General features: G+C 44.0%; 1 protein-coding gene across 2 annotated transcripts in view; it reads right to left on the bottom strand.

The window, feature by feature from the left end:
* CTDSPL2 (CTD small phosphatase like 2) overlaps positions 1-16,898 on the bottom strand; it is a 111,815-nt gene extending 94,917 nt beyond the window's left edge. Inside the window, exon 1 of one of the 2 annotated variants that reach the window (XM_074393691.1) lies at positions 16,730-16,898. The gene's annotated coding sequence lies outside the window, so the exon portion shown is untranslated. Of the gene's footprint in view, positions 1-16,724 lie in introns of both variants that reach the window. The other variant, XM_003928922.4, reaches the window with a different exon arrangement.
* Positions 16,899-17,115: the final 217 nt, after the last annotated feature.

Raw genomic sequence — 17,115 nt, forward strand, 5'->3', positions numbered from 1 at the left:
CTCAATCTTTGTTGAACTAAGCCACAATTTTTGTTTTTCTTTTCTTTATATTTTTTTGAGATGGAGTCTTACTCTGTCACCAAGCTGGAGTGCAGTGGTGTGGTCTGGGCTCACTGCAACCTCCAACTCCCTGGTTCAAGTGATTCTTCTGCCTCAGCCTCCCAAGTAGCTGGGATTACAGGCACATGCTACCATACCCAGCTAATTTTTATATTTTTAGTAGACACGGGGTTCACCATGTTAGCCAGAATGGTCTCAATCTCCTGACCTTGTCATCTGCCTGCCTTGGCCTCCCAAAGTGCTGGAATTACAGGCATGAGCCACCTCGCCCAGCCTACTTTTCTAATTTCTCTCTAAAATGCCAGATAATTGGGGCGGGGCAGACTGTATTACTTAGACATAAGCAATCTTCACACCAATAATCGATTCTTGCCTATAAAAATGGGCTTATGAATAAAACTAAGTTTCCTCCTCATAAGATTTCCTTCCCCTTCACAAAATCCATAATACCAGGCAATTTCTGAGGCAGACAATTATGGTTTCAAATTGCCTTGTATTAACAGTAAGATTACAATAATGATAAAAGCATTGGCCGGGCGCGGTGGCTCAAGCCTGTAATCCCAGCACTTTGGGAGGCCGAGGCGGGTGGATCACGAGGTCGAGAGATCGAGACCATCCTGGTCAACACGGTGAAACCCCGTCTCTACTAAAAATACAAAAAATTAGCTGGGCATGGTGGCGCGTGCCTATAATCCCAGCTACTCAGGAGGCTGAGGCAGGAGAATTGCCTGAACTCAGGAGGCGGAGGTTGCGGTGAGCCAAGATCGCGCCATTGCACTCCAGCCTGGGTAACAAGAGCGAAACTCCGTCTCAAAAAAAAAAAAAAAAAAAAAAAAAAAAGCATAAACTCAGTTGATAATCTGCTCCTAAGGTCTTGAATGCACACATTTCTACATAAACAACATTAAGAGAAAATAGCACATTATACATGAAGAATTCTCAACAAGTTACAGTATCTAGAACTAACTTATGTGCCCTCTTTACAAATGTATTTGCTGAATGAATGAGAAGTTGTATATAGCTTGAGCATCCCTACTACGAAAATCTGAAATCTGAAAATCCGAAAGTCCCCAAAGTCCAAAAGTTTTTGAGCACCAACATAATGCCACAAGTGGAAAATTCCACCCGACTTTATGTGACAAATCAGTCAAAATGCAGTCAAAACTTTGTTTCATGCACAAAACTATTAAAAATACTGTTTAAGGCCTGGCACAGTGGCTCACGCCTGTAATCCCAGCACTCTGGGAGGCCGAGGAGGGCGGATCACAAGGTCAGGAGATTGAGACCACCCGTGGCTAACAGGGTGAACCCTGTCTATAAAAATACAAAAACTTTAGCTGGGCATGGTGGCACACGCCTGTGGTCCCAGCTACTCAGGAGGCTGAGGCAGCAGAATCGCTTGAACTCAGGAGGCAGAGATTGCAGTGAGCCAAGATCGAGCCACTGCACTACAGCTTGGGCCACAGTTCAAGACTCTTGTCTCAAAAAAATAAAAGAAAAATGTTTAAAATTACCTTCAGAGTATGTGTGTAAGGTACTTATGAAACAAAGGAATTTCATGTTTAAACTTGGGTCCTTTTCAATATGCAAATATTCCAAAATCCAAAAAAATCTGAAATCCAAAATACTCCTGATACTGAACATTCCAGATGAGTGTTATTCAACCAGTTCTGATGTATCATGCGTTGAGAGAAATAATACATATAAATAAAGAAAATTGCCACAAGATCACAAATCAAACATTAGAGGCAACAAAGTCAAGATTTGCCATAAAACTTTGTGTATTCATAGTTGGCTATATAAAAAGTAGTTCATGCCAGTAAGATTCTACAGCAGACTCCTGAAGGAGTTATTAAAGGAATGAACTCCAAATTAGGGGTAGACACTCAGATTCCAGTCCTTAATCTATCATTAGTTAGCTGTGAGACAATGATTAAGTCATGCAATCATTCTAGCATTTGTTTCCTCAACAGCAAAAGAAGTTACTGGACATCAAATCTGCTATTTCACACGCAAATTTTACCTAAAAAAATAAACAAATAAATAAAGAGCTGTCAAAATGGGAGATGCATCATTAATTAATCAGAGCTGTCTTCATCCATCCATCATACACAACTCATCCTGCAGCACGCTAATTAAGACAAACATTTTTATTACATGTTAAGCAGTCTTCAGAATGATTCATCATGATGAAACACAAATGCTACTGGACTAGCTGACCTCCTTGGTCTCCTCCAACTCTAAAATTCTCTGGGTCTGTTAATTTATACTCTACCTTACAAATGGTATGATTACTAAATTTATATTAACTAATATTAATAAAAGAAAAAGCTAAAGTCATTGCCCTATTTGACACCAAATAACATTTTCGAAAGTAGTAGCAAGTTTCCACTTAGTCCACATTTCCAGCCTGACTAATATGCAATCAAGTTTCAGGTTTTACTACTGTCCACCTTTACTCTCCACTACTTCCATAACCCTTCGTTATGAAAGAAGGAAGAAGCAGGGGAGGAGGACTTAGTAAAGAAACAGATTTCTCTGTCACCTAAGAAAAAAATCAAGTCAACTAGGGAAGAAGGACTAAGCATAGGAGCACTATATAAAGTATCAACTCTAACACAAAAAGTTGTTTTGTTTTCTTTTGAGACAGAGTTTCTTCTCCTGTTGCCCAAGCTATCTCAGCTCACTGTAACTTCCACCTCCTAGGTTCAAGTGATTCTCTTGCCTCAGCCTCCCTAGGAGGCATGCATCTTACGTCCGGCTAATTTTTATATTTTTGGTGGAGACAGGATTTTGCCATGTTGGCCAGGCTGATCTCAAACTCCTGACCTCGTGATCCACCCGTGCTGGCCTTCCAAAGTGCTGGGATTACAGGTGTAAGCCACGACGCCTGGCCAGAAAGATTATTTTAATCCCATTCACAACAAAGTGTGTGATAAAGACAGGCGGTCTTTTTTGGATCATTAATATTTCTGATAAATGGTCTTCCCTTCTTTTTTATTTAGCTAATATTATAGATTTAAAAACTGCTGTATATAATAAACTTCTCAAAAACATTTGGCAAAATATAGGACTATACCAAAATAAAAGAACTAACTTAGGCTGATAAAATTATGGGTCCTTCTCTCCCTTAAAGTCTTCTCCAACAAATAACAACAAAAAGCATGTGTTTTCTGATTGGCACAGTGACTCACACCTGTAATCCCAGCACTTTGGAAGGCCCAGGGAGGAAGAGATTACCTGAGACTAGGAGCTCAAGACCAGCCAAGACAACAGTGAGATCCTGTCTTTATTTTAAAAAATTTAAGGCCGTTTGTGATTACAGGCTCATGCCTGTAATCCCAGCCCTTTGGAAGTCCAATGAGGGTGGATCACGAGATCAGGAGTTTAAGATCAGCCTGTCCAATCCGGTGAAACATCACCTCTTCTAAAAAATACAAAACTTAGCTATGGCAGCATGCGCCTATAGTCCCAGCTACAGAGAGGCTGAGGCAGGAGGATCGATTGAACCCAGGAGACAGAGGTTGCAGTGAGCTGACGTCATGCCACTGCACTCCAGCCTTGGTGACAGAGTGAAACTCTGTATCAAACAAAAAACAACAACAAAAAAATTGGCCATGCACGGAGGCTGACAACTGTAATCCTAGCGCTTTGGGAGGCCGAAGTGGGCGGATCACGAGGTCAGGAGTTCAAGACCAGCAGGGCCAATATAATGAAACCGTCTCTACTAAAAATACAAAAAAAATTAGCTGGACATAGTGGCAGGCGCCTGTAGTCCCAGCTACTTGGGAGGCTGAGGCAGGAGAATCATTTGAACCTGGAAGGCAGAGGTTGCAGTGAGCTGACTTTACACCACTGCACTCCAGCCTGGGTGACAGAATGAGACTCTGTCTCAATCAATCAATCAATCAATCAATCAAATGGCCAGCCATGGTAGTGCACAACTGTAGCTCTAGCTACTTGGGAGGCTGAGGCAGAAGGATTGCTTGAGGCCAGGAAGTGATAAGCCATGACTGCAATAAGCCATGACTGTGCCACTGTACTCCAGATTAGGTAACCGAGTAACACACTGTCTCTCAAGGAGGGGAAAAAAAGGAAAGATTTTTCTAATACCATTATCAATCTATTTTCTCTAAAGAAACAATATATGAGTTGTTAGATTATTGATGACTGAAACACACTCTTAAAATAGAAACTGATTTTTTTTTTTTTTGAGACAGAGTCTTGCTCTGTCGCCAAAGCTGGAGTGCAGCACTTTCAGAGGAGGCTGAAGCAGGAGGATTACAAGGTCAGGAGATCAAGACCAGCCTGGCTGGCCAGGCGCGGTAGCTCAAGCCTGTAATCCCAGCACTTTGGGAGGCCAAGGCGGGTGGATCACGAGGTCCTGAGATTGAGACCATCCTGGTCAACATGGTCAAACCCTGTCTCTACTAAAAATACAAAAAATTAGCTGGGCATGGTGGCACGTGCCTGTAATCCCAGCTACTCAGGAGGCTGAGGGAGGAGAACTGCCCGAACCCAGGAGGCGGAGGTTGCTGTGCACCGAGATCGCGCCATTGCACTCCAGCCTGGGTAACAAGAGTGATAGTCTGTCTCAAAAAAAAAAAAAAAAAAAAAAAAAAAGACCAGCCTGGCCAACATGGTGAAACCCCATTTCTACTAAAAATAGAAAAATTAGCCGGGTGTGGTGGCAGGCGCCTGTAGTCCCAGTCACTAAGGAAGCTGAGGCAGGAGAATCACTTGAACCCAGGACGTGGAGGTTACAGTGAGCCGAGAGACAGCACCACTGTACTCTAGCCTGGGTGACAGAGCAAGACTCCACCTCAAAAAAAAAAAAAAAAGGAATTTAAAGATAGCAATATTCGGTTTGCTGACCACCAAAAATACTTATTAAGGCACAGACATTCAGATGTTTTAAATACTACTACTACTGGCACCCCAATTTAAAATCTTCTAAGTCATTAGCAGAAATCAGGACAAAGGAGCCAGGTGCGGTGCCTCATGCCTGTAATCCCAGCACTTTGGAAGGCAAAGGAGGGCAGATCGCCTGAGGTCAGGAGTTCAAGAACAGCCTGGCCAACATGGTGAAACCCCATCTATACCGAAAATACAAAAATTAGCAGGGTGTGGTGGTGCACACCTGTAGTCTCAGCTACGTGGGAGGCTGAGGCAGGAGAATCACCTGAACACAGGTGGCAGAGGTTGCAGTGAGCCTAGATTACGCCACTGCACTCCAGCCTGGGCAACAGAGCGAGTGCATTTTATATATTTATATGAAATATATATATTAATAAATGACAAAATCCGTAATGAGATATTATTTCTTTACCCTAAGCTTAACACAATGCTATTTTAGCAAAAATATGGGTTATGAATTTATAAGAACTGAGTAATATACTTCATTTTCTCAACAAGCTCATAGGAAACTCAACATTCCTAGGCTATCATTTCTTACATATTACATCCTATCATGGCCTGTGCCAACATATTTTGTTTTAATTTACTGAGCTCACCTATATACTAACATACAAGTTTCAATGTATATATTATATACAACAAAGACACTCTAAAAAGTAAGAAAAGTTAACTCAATTTTGGCAGAATTTTCCTAAGAGTGCCTTTTATGGTTTTGCTTTGAGACAGACTTTCACTCTTGTTGCCCAGACTAGAGTGCATTCATACCATCTCAGCTCACCGCAACCTCCGCCTTCCATGTTCAAGCAATTCTCCTGCCTCAGCCTCCCAAGTAGCTGTGATGACAGACATAAGCCACTATCCCCGGCTAATTTTGTATTTTTAGTAGAGACAGGTTTTCTTCATGTTGGTCACGCTGGTCTTTAACTTCCAGCCTCAGGTGATGCACTAACCTCAGCCTCCCAACGTGCTGGCATTACAGGCGTTAAGTCACCATGCCCACCCAGAGCGCTTTTTTTTTTTTTTTTAAGAGACAGGGTCTTGTTATGTTGCCCAGGCTAGAGTACAGTGGCTATTCACAGATGCCATTCCACTACTGAGCAGCAGAGGAGTTTTGACTTGCTCCATTTCCAACCTGGACTGGTTCACTCCTCCTTAGGCAACCTGGCGGTCCCCTGTTCCTGAGAAGTCACCGTACTGATGCTGAACTTAGTGTGGACACCCAGTTGGCATAGGGCACTACAACCCAGAACTCCTGGGCTCTAGCAATCCTCTTGCCTCAGCCTCCTGGGTAGCTGGGACGACAGGCACGTGCCACCGTGCCCAGCAACAGTGCTTTGTATTTAAATAGTTCTCACCAAAATAGGCAAGAGAAGAGAAGTGACTACTTATGTATGCCCTTTTGATTAAACTTACTCTCAGGCCACGAGAAATCTGAAATCCTAACAACACAGCAATTTCATGGTAAGAAAAGAATGAGGCTGGGTCCGGTGGCTCACACCTGTAAACCCAGCACTTTAGGAGGCCAAGGCAGGATGACTGCTTGAGCCTAGGAATGCATAACAACCGGGCAACATGGCAAGACTCTGTCTCTACAAAAATTTGAAGAAATAAATTAGCCAGGCAGGGTAGTGTGTGCCTGTACTCCCACCTACTAGGGAGGCTGAAGAGGATCAAGTGAGCCTGGAAGGTCAAGGCTGTAGTGAGCCATGCTCACACAAATGCACTCCAGCCTCAGTGAGACAGCAAGATTCAGTCTCATGTAAAACATCCTTTGTCCAAAATACATCTGTATTGAGTTATGTGAAATACTTTTTCCACCAGGCGTGGTGGCTCATGCCTATAATCCCAGCACTTTGGGAGGCTGAGGCAGGTGGATCACTTGAGCCCGAGAACAGCCTGGGCAACATAGTGAAACCCTGACTCTACCAAAAATACAAAAATTAGCTGGGCATGGTGGTGCCAGTCTGTGGTTCCAGCTACTGGGGAGGCTGCGGTGGGAGGATCACTGGAGCCCAGGAAGTCAAGATTGCAGTGAGCCAGGAGTGCACCACTGCACTCCAGCCTAGGTGACAGAGCAAGACCTGATCTCCAAAATAAATAAATAAAAATTTAAAAATAAACTGAGGCCAAGTGCGGTGGCTCACACCTGTAACCCCAGCAGTTTGGGAGGTAAAGGTGGGCAGATCATTTGAGGTCAGGAGTTTGAGACTGGCCTGGCCAACATAGTGAAACCATGTCTCTACTAAAAATACAAAAATTAGCTGGTGTACACCTGTAATTTCAGCTACTCAGGAAGCTGAGGCAAGAGAATTGCTTGAACCCAGGAGACAGAGGTAGCAGTAAGCAAAGACTGTGCCACTATACTCCAGCCTGGGCAACAAAGTGAGACTCTGTCTGGGGGGGGGGGGGGGGGTGGGGAAGAATTTCCCACTATTCTTATTACTACCTATAAAGGAAAAATGAATCATTGTGATTGAGATAAACTATTAAGAGACGGGAAAGAGAAGACAAGAAAGTTTATGAAAACTGAATTTTCACCTAAAATCACTGGTCAAATATTAGGTATAATCGTAATTCTCTAATAACATTGTCCTCTTAAAGGTCGGACACAGTAGCTCATGCCTGTAATGCCAGCACTTTGGGAGGCCAAGACAGGCAAATCACGAGGTCAGGAGTTTGAGACCAGCCTGGCCAACATGGTGAAATCCCATCTCTATTAAAACACAAAAAATTATCTGGGCATAGTGGTGGATGCCTGTAATCCCAGCTACTCGGGAGGCTGAGGCAGGAGAATTGCTTGAACTTGGGAGGCTAAGGCTGCAGTGAGCCAAGATCAAGCCACTGCACTCCAGCCTAGGTGACAGAGTGAGATTCCATCTCAATGTATCCTCTTGTTTGCTACTACTAAAAAAAAAAGAAAAATAAATTAAATAAGGGTATATTATTCCCAACACAGGGGGAAATGTGTGATAGTTTGAAATGACTGAGTATTTTTCAAATAATTTTTATCTTAAAGAAGTATATAATAATCTTAATTTAACAAAATATGCCAAAGCATATTTGTAAGGTCAACGAGAGGTTATCATTTTCAACTCAGTAAGAATATCACACATATTTGGGGATATCAGGATGAAGGCATTATTACTAAAGCAAATAATCAGTTTTCTCTCAACTATAAAGATATTTGTGTGTACTTGATGTTTTTCTTAAAGAAGTAATATACTTTATCTTTTTTCTGAGACATAGTTTCGCTCTCGTTGCTCAGGTTGGAGTGCAGTAACACGGTTGAGAGATCTCGGCTCACTGCAGCCTCTGCCTCCCAGGTTGAAGTGGTTCTCCTGCCTCAGCCTCTCCAGTAGCTGGGATTACAGGTGCCCACCACAACGCTCAGCTAATTTTTTGTATTTTTTGTAGAGACAGAGTTTCGCCATGTTGGCCAGGTTGGTCTCAAACTTCTGACCTCAGGTGATCCACCTGCCTCAGCCTCCCAAAGTGCTGGAATTACAGGCATGAGCCACTGCACTCTTTTTTTTTTTTTGACACAGGGTCCTACTCTGTCACCCAGGCTGGAGTGCCAGTGGCCCAATCAGGGTTCACTCCAGCCTAGAACTCCCAAAGCTCACGAGATCCTCCTGCCTCAGCCCAGTAGTAGCTAGGTCTACTGGCGTGTGCCACCACACCCAGCTAATTTTTGTATTTTTAGTAGAGATAGGTTTTACTGTGTTGCCCAGGCTAGTCTTAAACTCCTGGGCTCAGACAATCCATGCTCCTCAGCCTCCCAAAGTGCAGGAATTACAAATGAGAGCCACCACACCCAGCCTTACTTTTCTTTTAATAAATAAAGGATTTTTTTTTTTTTGAGACACAGTCTCACTCTGTCGCCAGGCTGGAGTGCAGTGGTGCAATCTCGGCTCACTGCAACCTCTGCCTCCTGGGTTCAAGCAATTCTCCTTCCTTAGCCTCCCTAGTAGCTGGGACTACAGGTATGCGCCACCACACCCAGCTAATTTTTTTATTTTTTAGTAGAGACAGGGTTTTACCATGTTGGTCAGGATGGTCTCAATCTCTTGACCTCGTGATCCACCCACCTAGGCCTCCCAAAGTGCTGGGATTATAGGCATGAGCCACTGTGCCCGGCCGATTTTTTTTTTTTTTGGAGACAGAGTCTTACTCTGTCATCCAGGCTGGAGTACAGTGGTGCCATCTCGGCTCACTGCAACCTCTGCCTTCCCGGCTCAAACAAATCTCGTGCCTCAGCCACCTGAGTAGCTGGGATTACAGGCATGCATGTGCACCACCAGACCTGGCTAATATTTTATTTTTTATTTTTGTAGAGATGGAGTTTTGCCATGTTGGCCAGGCTGGTCTCAAACTCCTGACCTCAGGTGATCTGCCTGCCCCAACCTGCTAAAGTGCTGGGATTACAGGCTTGAGCCACCATACCCCACGTTTTTTTTTTTTTTAACAAAGGGTCCTACTTTGTCATCCAGCGCCAGTGCCAGTGGCTCAATCAAGGCTTGCTGCAGCCTCTACTTCCCAAGGTTCAGGTGATCCTCCTGCCTCAGGGCCCCAAGTGGCTGAGTCTAAAGGCATGTGCCACCACACCCAGCTAATTTTAGTATTTTTAGTAGAGATGGGTTTTTGCTGTTTTTACGCAGGCCAATTTCGAAATTATGGGCTTGAACCGCCCACCCTCCTCGGCCCCCCAAGAAATTACAGGTGTGAGCCACCTCGCCTGGTGGCTTTTAATAAACATATGGGGTTTTTTGGTTTTTATTTATTTTTATTTTTTTTTTTATTTTTTTTTTTTTATTTTTTTTTTTTTGAGACGGAGTTTCGCTCTTGTTGCCCAGGCTGGAGTGCAATGGCGCGATCTCGGCTCACCGCTACCTCCGCCTCCCGGGTTCAGGCAATTCTCCTACCTCAGCCTCCTGAGTAGCTGGGATTATAGGCACGCGCCACCATGCCCAGCTAATTTTTTGTATTTTTAGTAGAGACGGGGTTTCACCATGTTGACCAGGATGGTCTCGATCTCTTGACCTCGTGATCCACCCGCCTCGGCCTCCCAAAGTGCTGGGATTACAGGTTTGAGCCACCGCGCCCGGCCTTATTTTTTATTTTTTATTTTTTTTAAGACAGAGTTTCACCATGTTGGTCAGGCTGGTCTTGAACTCCCGACCTCAGGTGTTCCGCCCACCTTGGCCTCCAAAGTGCTTGGATTACAGGCGTGAACCACCATGCCTGGCCTTTTTTGTTTTTAAGATGGAATCTCGCTATGTCCCCCAGGCTGAAGTGTGGTGGCACCATTCACCTCGGCTCACAGCAACCTCTGCCTTTCTAGCTCAAGCAAGTCTCATGCTTCAGCCACCTGAGCAGCTGGGCTTATAGGCGTGTATCCGCACCACCACATCTAGCTAATTTTGGTTGTTTTTTTTGAGAGAGTGGGTTTCGCCATGTTGACCAGGCTGGTCTTGAACTACTGAACTCAGTTTCCGAAAGTGCTGGGATTAAAAAATATACTTTTGGCCGGGCGCGGTGGCTCAAGCCTGTAATCCCAGCACTTTGGGAGGCCGAGGCGGGTGGATCACAAGGTCGAGAGATCGAGACCAACCTGGTCAACATGGTGAAACCCCGTCTCTACTAAAAATACAAAAAATTAGCTGGGCATGGTGGCGCGTGCCTATAATCCCAGCTACTCAGGAGGCTGAGGCAGGAGAATTGCCTGAACCCAGGAGGCGGAGGTTGCGGTGAGCCGAGATCGTGCCATTGCACTCCAGCCTGGGTAACAAGAGCGAAACTCCGTCTCAAAAAAAAAAAAAAAAAAAAAAAATATACTTTTAGGCCAGGGGCAGTGGCTCACGCCTGTAATCCCAGCACTTTGGGAGGCTGAGGTGGGCGGATCATAAGGTCAAGAGATTGACACCATCCTGGCCAACACGGTGAAACCCTGTTTCTACTAAAAATACAAAAATTAGCCAGGGATGGTAGCCTGTAATCCCAGCTACTCGGGAGGCTGAGGCAGGAGAATTGCTTGAACTCAGGAGGTAGAGGGTGCAGTGAGCCAAGATCTTACTTAGGCTGGAAGGCTGGAGTGCAATGGCATGTTCATGGTTCACTGCAGCCTCAACCTCCTGGGCTCAAGCAATCCCCTTATTTCAGCCTCCCTAGTGGCTGGGACTAGAGATGTGAATCAACATGCCCAGCTAACCTCTGTATTTTAGGTACAGACAAGGTTCTGCCATGTTGTCTAGGCTGGTCTCAAACTCCTAAACTCAAGAGATCTGCCTGCTTCAGCATTCCAAAGTGCTGGGATTAGATCATGAGCCACCGAGCCTGGTCCATTGTGTTGTTTTAATCAAATCAGCAAACACATTTTCATGCTAGAACCCCACGTTGATCATTCATGTTTAATCTAGACTTTCTCATTTTTCTTCAGTCTAATACAGCAATCAGCCAGGCGTGGTGGTTCACGCCTGTAATCCCTGTACTTTGGAAGACCGAGCGGGTAGAGGGGTCAGAACTTCGATACCAGTCTGGCCAACATGGTGAAACCCTGTCACTACTAAAAATACAAAAAATTAGCCAGGCATGGTAGCAGGCACCTGTAATCCTAGCTACTCAGGGGGCTGAGGCAGGAGAATCACTTGAACCTGGGAGGCAGAAGCTGCAGTGAGCCGAGATGGTACCACTGCACTCCTGCCTGGGCAACAGAGCAAGACTCTGCCTCAAAAAAATAATAAAATAGCCAGGCAAGGTGGCTCATGCTTGTAATTCCAGCACTTTGGGAGGCTGAGGCAGGCAGATTACGAAGTCAGGCGTTCAAGACCAGGCTGGCCAACATGGTGAAACCCCATCTCTGCTAAAAATACAAAAGTAGCCAGGAGTGATGGTGGGCACCTGTAATCCCAGCTACTTGGGGAGGCTGAGGCAGGAGAATTGCATGAAACTGGAAGGCGGAGGTTGCAGTGAGCCGAGATCATGCCACTGCACTCCAGACTGGGCAAAAGAGCAAAACTTCGTCTCAAAAAAATAATAATAAAATAATAATCTAGGAACCTATAAATATCACAATATGCATAGTCCCTAGTGTAGTAAACTGGCCTACTGTGACCTTCCATTAAAGTATTTGTCTTTAAGGTCTTACACTTCTTCTTGGGGCCATACTTGGTCTTACCATTCCATACTGCCAGTTTCCCAAACGACTCCAAGCAGCGAAAACTTCTCACTATAATTCTATTCCCACCATGCCTGTCGTCCTTCCAAGACAGTGCTCCTATACTCTACACCTCTTCTAATCACAGCCAGTAAATAAAAACTTAACTCTCCTGGCCAGGCCTGTAATCCCAGCACTTTGGGAGGCGCCAAGGCAGACGGATCATTTGAGGTCAAGAGTTCGAGACCAATCTGATCAACATGGTGAAACCCCTTCTCCAAAATTAGAAAGTTAACCAGGCATGTGGCAGGCTCCTGTAATCCCAGCTATTTGGAAGGCCGGGGCAGGAGAATGGCTTGAACCCAGGAGGCAGAGGTTGCAGTTAGCCGAGATCACGCCACTGCACTCCAGGCTAGGCAACAAGAGTGAAACTCCTCAGTCTCAAAAAAAAACCTTTACTATGTCTCGTTATCTCTGAACCCTCATCCTGTGTGTGGTATCAGTAAGCTTATGTCATCGTCAATCTGTGCTAATACTGTCAATAAAAGACAATTTTAAAAGTTTCTCTTCCAGAGAATTTGTGATTTTTAAACAGGACATTTACAAAAACACTGGAGAGATATAAATAAAGTTAGGTATTGGCAATTCTCAAATTTTACCACACAATCAACTACCTAATCTACCTATTTCTAATGTAGGTCCAATTACAATTTAATATAGTTTAAACTAAAAAATTAATGTAGTCATAGAAGCACTAATGAATATGCTTCCTGGCAAATGCCAATTAAGTGAAATCTAAAGCTGCAATTAAACAGTTTTAACCTAGGTTCCATATGTGTTAAGTCTCCCTATCTTCAAAGTAGCAAATGCGCTGGGTGCAAGGGCTCTTGCCTGTAAGTCCAGCACTTTGGGAGGTTAGGGAGGGAGAACCATTTGAGACTAGGAATTTGAGACCAGTCTGGGCAACACAGAGAGACCTCCATCTCTATTTAATTAAAAAAAAAAAAAAAAAAAAAAAAAAAAAAAAAAAAGTGGGAGGGCACTGTGGCTCACGCCTGTAATCCCAGCACTTTGGGAGGCCAAGGCAGACAGATAGATCACTAGATCAGGAGTTCAAGACCAGCCTGGTCAACATGGTGAAACCTCGTCTCTACTAAAAATACAAAAATTAGCCAGGCCTGGTAGCATGCACCTGTAATCCCAGCTACTTGGGAGGCTGAGGCAGGAGAATCAATTGTACCCAGGAGGCAGAGAGGGTGCAGCGAGCTGGACCGTGCCACTGCACTCCAGCCTGGGCGACAGTGAGACTCCATCTCTCTCTCTCTCTCTCTCTCTCTCTCACACACACACACACACACACACACACACACAAAAGTGGGCTGGGCACTGTGCCTCATGCCTGTAGTCCCAGCACTTTGGGAGGCCAAGGTGGGCGGATCACCTGAGGTCAGGAGTTTGAAACCAGCGTGACCAACATGGTGAATCCCGTGTCTACTAAAAATACAAAATTAGCTGGGAGTGGTGGCACATGCCTGTAATCCCAGCTACTCAGGAGGCTGAGGCAGGAGAATTGCTTGAACCCAGGAGGCGGAGGTTGCAGTGAGTCAAGATTGGGCCATTGCACTCCAGCCTGGGCAACAAGAGTGAAACTCCATCTCAAAAAATAAAATAAAATAAAAAATTAGCTGGGTGTGATGGCACACACCTGTAGTCCCAGCTACTCGGGAAGCTGAGGCAGGAAAGTCATTTGAACCTGGGAGGTAGAGGTACCAGTGAGCCAAGATCACGCCATTGCATGCCAGCCTGGGCAACAAGAAGGAAACTCCCTCCAAAAAAAAAAAAAAAAGCAGCAAATGACAGACCCCCTGTGGCCAATTTACTTAAAACGGTCAGGTATTTTTAACCTACCTTTAACCAAAAAAACTACTTAGAGCACACCACAAATAAACTCTCAGCACACTTGATATTTGTGACTTAAAAGTGTCTTTTCTATGTTATGCTTTCACAACTTGGTAAACTACAATTAGATATTGCTTTTTAAAAATTCTGGCAAACCATTTTATTCATTACCTCATTAATCCAAAGCATAGACCCCATGACTAGGATAAATTAATACCATTTTGGAGTCAGCTTGGTGGCTCACATCCATCTTCCCAGCACTTTGGGAGGCCAAGGCAGGACTGCTTGCAGCTAGGAGTTGCAAGCCAGCCTGAGCCACATAGCAAGACCTCATCTCTACAAAAAAATTAAAAAATTAGCCAGGTGTAGTGGCATGTGCCTGATGTCCCAGCTACTTGGGAGGCTGAGGCATGAGGAATGCATAGGCCCAAGAGTTCAAGGTTGCAGTGAGCTATGATCACACCACTGCACTCCAACCTGGGCCACAGAGAGACCTTATCTCTAAAAAATAAAAATAAATTAATGCCATTTTACTCAATTGACATTAAAACCTATAGTTGTAAATCTAGAATGTATTACATCCTTTGTGAACAACAGGTTCAAGTTTGTTTAACCAGAATTAGACAGATTCTGTTATATAATCTCATAAAACACCAATTAACCAGAAATCACAAACTTGAGATCAGCTAGATGAATCTGGGAAAGATAAGACTTCCCCAATTCTTAATTTCTTAACAGTGGGAAAACAGTACATTACTAGCTCAAGTTAAATGCACAAGAGATACTATGTAGAATGGAATATTGTGAAACATACAAATCTTGATAATCTTATGCAATCCTATTTAGACTTTCTATATAGCTACAAGTCCACAAAAGTTAAGGACTATGCCATTTACAGCTTTTACATTCTTTCAACTCTGAGAAAAGCATTAAAAGAGTGCAAGTACTGAATGCATATAGTACTAAACAATTTGGGAAAACTCTTGAAAACAAAGTCGACAATGCTCACTCAGCTAGCTGTACACTAAATTTTCTAAAAACATTAACGCTAATAACTACCCAAAAAGGTCATTAAAATACACAGAAAGCCTATACTAGACCAATGATTTTAGATTCCTTTAAGTTACACATCTGGCTCCATTTTTAAAATAAATTGGTTCAGCAAGCAGTTAACATGCCTGCACCTCCACTGTTCTATTGGCTCTAGGAAAGTATGAAGTTCAACTCAATCCTAAAAAAACTCCTTCACATAAGAGCTACGTTTTGCCTTGACTTTCTTTATGACCTTGGGCAAAGTCTACCAAATGAAGACTATAATAATGCTTGTGTGTTCCAGTTTATTATTGAAAATTAACCATAATATCTTTCGAGCAATAGTGAAATTCTCTAAATTCGACCTATCCAGAGCTGAAAACTTGAGTTACAAATATCAACTGATATGCAATGTGAACAGTTTTAAAAATTTTAATTTGATTAGTAAAAACAAAACAAAAAAAAAACTACAAAGATCCCAAATTCAACATGATTAAAGAATTCTGAAAACACCAACAACCTCCTTATTACTTCTCTTTATGAACAACTGGTCTGCAATGTAACTAAAAAAAAAAAAAAAAAGGCAAAAGAAAAACAGTAAAACCATCTTTAATATGCCATTTTCCTTTTCTAAGAATAACAAATGGACCACAAAACTTAGCAAATAACGGGGAGACAAAATAAAGCAATCTACAATCTAAAAATTACAGATAAATCCATCATTTCAAGTTACTAATTTGTAAACCTACATAAGAAATTAATCTCGGTACTGCGTTACCAGCATTAAAAAGATAAATCCCTGCCTCAGAGGAACATCTACTGAGTACGTTTCATTTCCGGATCTCAGATAAGTATACGAGTTGTATCTCTAGGTTTCCCTAAGGTACTCGGCTGTTTAACATCATTCACACATCCAGCCACCACTAGGGTGAAAAGTAAATAAACAAGATTTACTTATGCAATTATTTACCACAGAATTCTGGTCAAGAATGCAAAAGTTAACACTCATACAGGCATTTAAAACCCAAAGAAAGCAGGGAATATTAAGGATAATAAGATTTACCCTTTAATTGACCACCGTAGAAACCAGAGGCCTTCCACATGGGCTGTTCCTTACTAGCACTCTCGATTTGAAAAAGTAACAATGTCAACTCGACATTTTAACAGTACAAAAGATAAACAAAATTTAGGCAAATCGCTTCTTCCAGATTTTGAAAAGGTGTTTACAAGAACTGAGATAGAGCAACGCCCCCCTAAAAGCACCCTTCTCCAAAGAATGAAATGCCGAAAACATCAGGTGGGCCAAAAAGCTTAGAAAAGCTAAAGTTCTAACTTAATTACCCAGAGGTTGGGGACTAGGAACGGGAGCTCGGAGTGGGGGTGGGTAGCAGAGTGAAATCTAACCCCAGAAATCACAACGCAGGCCGCAGCCTAGGAGGTGAAGCTGGCGGGAAGCGAGCTCCCTTTCCGTTCCCAGGGGAAAGTCCAGAGAGGAGCGGCTCCCCACAGTGGACGTACGAGGCGCCAAGAGTGCATGCCTACCAAGGCGCCAGAGCCGCTGGAGGACCGGGTTTGGAAGGGGAGGAGATCCCGGCAGACGGCGCTGGAAGAAGAGGAGGACTAAGATTGGGAGCAGCGGCAGCGTCTAGACGAAGGGGATTACCTAACTGTGACGACAGAGAAGTGTCCTCAGGCTCCGGCGATGGTCTCGACTGCGCAACGTGTGGTGTCTTTCCCGCTTACCCCCGCAGCAGCAACAGAACCAGCTCCTTCAGCCAGTCGCCATTTCCCGCCTACCGACCTGCTGCACCGCACGGACAGAGACCCGGATGGAAAGCGGCCTCTATGCGCAGGCGCCCTGACTTCCTCCTCCCCCTCCCGCCACAATTCCGCGAGGTGGGAGGGAAGGAATGCGGGTGGCCACAACGGCAACAACAACCAAAAAAACACTTTTACTTCCGTGAAGAGCGTTGAAGTTCCTTACGCCGGAGGGAACTCTCTAGTCTGAATCCCGGAGAAATATTGAACACAAGGCCATGAGACTGCGTAGAGTA

Source organism: Saimiri boliviensis, chromosome 2, assembly GCF_048565385.1.
Source record: "Saimiri boliviensis isolate mSaiBol1 chromosome 2, mSaiBol1.pri, whole genome shotgun sequence".
In the NCBI taxonomy this organism is placed as follows: Eukaryota; Metazoa; Chordata; class Mammalia; order Primates; family Cebidae; genus Saimiri; species Saimiri boliviensis.